The sequence below is a fragment of the Cydia splendana genome, unplaced genomic scaffold, assembly GCF_910591565.1.
Source record: "Cydia splendana unplaced genomic scaffold, ilCydSple1.2 scaffold_71_ctg1, whole genome shotgun sequence".
Lineage (NCBI taxonomy): Eukaryota > Metazoa > Arthropoda > Insecta > Lepidoptera > Tortricidae > Cydia > Cydia splendana.
Window position 1 is genome coordinate 536,033 of NW_026946901.1, and position 2,482 is coordinate 538,514.

The 2,482-nt window shown below is 36.5% G+C and overlaps 1 long non-coding RNA gene across 1 annotated transcript; it reads right to left on the reverse strand.

The window, feature by feature from the left end:
• Positions 1-382: 382 nt before the first annotated feature.
• On the reverse strand, positions 383-859 carry LOC134805864 (uncharacterized). Its single transcript, XR_010146412.1, has 2 exons — positions 671-859; positions 383-560 (listed from the first exon to the last, which is right to left on the reverse strand). It is a non-coding gene; the product is annotated as an uncharacterized LOC134805864 (long non-coding RNA).
• Between the last annotated feature and the right edge of the window lie 1,623 nt (positions 860-2,482).

Below are 2,482 nucleotides of genomic sequence, written 5' to 3' on the forward strand. Positions count from 1 at the left end.
GACTAATCCTGACTACCGTTATTTGGGAGACACTTTTTCTTTCACCACTTACTTTTTACTTGAACGAAATGAAGCCTCTTGGAGTAATACTAATAAGCACTTTTTATAGAGTGAGTAGCAATACACACGATTATCAACACTTGATGGTACTTCTATAGGAAACTCTGTACAATCAATAATGACTAGTGTTACTATACTCCGGACGGAAGCATTCTGGCATTGTCTGCTGCACAACATTTTTGTCTGGCCAAAAAACCTAATTTGATGTACCAGCTGCTATTTCTTCAACATACGAGCAGAATATTCTTGACACTGTTTTCCAGCAATTCAAAGTCACTTGTATTAGTTATATTAATAGCATTAACTGCTTCTATTTTTTCGCGTTTCTTCGTTCCATATAACGTTGAAACCTCGATATTGCCGCATTTTCGTCAATCCGTTTTGTTTTTTACTGCGGGGGAAATATCCTTGGAACATAACTGGGACTGACTTGTTCATCAGCCTTTCTACCACCGATAAAGTGAGCACTGCAAATTGGGTGCCATAGAGATCCATCGGGACTGTAACAAAATAATTCACCGTTAAAACTTCATACGATTATAACATAAATCAAATGATTGCGTATTTAAGGAAGGTAATATGATTTTAGAGGTTAGGTTAGGTGACTTACTTTTTTGTCCTTACGGCAATTATCCATTTATTGCGCTGTTCTTGTTTCCACACTACTTTTGGAAATCTATAAAATTTGCAGTCACTACTTCTGCTAGTGTTTACACGATTAACAATAACACATCTTGCTGTGAAGTGAAGACCATTTTTATCTAAAACATCGAATGTTTACTGCAAAGCAAAGCAACTAACTCACACAATGACACGTGTACAGATGCGCTGTTCACACATAGAAACGCAAATGATGCGGTAGTATACAAATTATTGCGCCATCTATCCGCTCGTATAAGAAAAACTAAGAACTACACCAACTACACCTAACAACTACAACGCCTACAACTCTTCTAGTGGCAGCGACCTCTTGCGGAATACACTACACAACCTACAGCCCGCTGAATGACAAACGCCATCTAAGTTTAATACAAAAATAATGTTTTCTTCCGGGGTACGCTACTCAATATGGCGATTGCTCGTCCTAGTAGACTAGTCCGTGCCTGGAGGAAAAGTTGGCGCTAATGACGTAACATATTATTGCAGGTGACTGTACATAAATGTTTCGGTGATTTTGAGATTATTTTCCAGGTTAGTTTACTAACAATCAAGTTATGCAGATACCGATTTCGTGAACGTATAAGTAGTAAGGTACCGCTATTGTTTAGCGATACCGATTATTTTTAAAGGTAAAACTATACCGGTTGAAATATAAAGATATTAAAATTACAGCAGGGACAACCATTTTTTATAGGTGTACCTAAACCATAATTTGCCGAGCTTTAGCAAAGGTCTCCGTTTCAGCTTGGGCAAAAATGCTTTTGTATGTTCTCCTTTGCAGATCACATTTCTCAACTGATTCTCGTGAAAATTTGTAAGCAGGTTCGATATAACTATTTATTCTGTTTCGCTTTATCCGCCAAAATGGAATTGCCACCCTGCCGAAACTTTATTTATTTAATTTCGCATTGAATGGATTTTGCACCTTATGAAAAACCGTATAGTAAATAACATTTTACATCTGACTTAATGATGTCATCTTGTTTTATTCGCTTTAATTGTACAAAAGGCGTATCTCGACAACGCAATATTAGGTAGTAAAACAGTCAACAATCAAATGAATTAAATAGGTACGTCACCTGTGACATGAACAGACAAGGAAAGCAAGATTAAATGCATTGTTTCTCTTTCATCTTTAAATGGAACGCTCTTACCCTCAAAGGAGGCTAGTGGTCAATACTAAACTAAAAGTCCAATCTTAAAAAAACATGATGGGTCACTGACCTGTCCCAGTAAAGTGAGGTAGTGTGCGTGAATTGCGCTTGTGTGTGAAATGGGGTAAATTGACAGAATTTGAAATTTTACCCACCGCTACCATCGCCTTAAGGTGGTTCTCCTTGTCCGAATTTCATACAATTGTATTTACAGATTTTCTCTTAAGGCCGTTCCCGTACCCAAATGAAATCTACAATCGAGCCTCCCCTCACGCCACCCATCCCGCCCCTAGATACAATGACGATACAACAGCGCCACGCAAGAAGTAGCGACTTAAATGAACTAACAGGACACTGATTTGTAAAACGTATTACTAAATACTGAAAAAAGCATGCTGCATCTCATAGATGGCGTTAAAGTTAAATTGGAAAAATAAATGAAACATAGTGCAAATTAAATATTCATTTTAATGAAGTCAACTCTTATTTCAATAATATTTAATTATAAGGGTAAATACAGTTTATATTTAAACAAATTAATGACTGCAAGTTTTCTATAATATCATTATTTATTAGGTATACCGTGCAGGTATATCATCGATATTTAT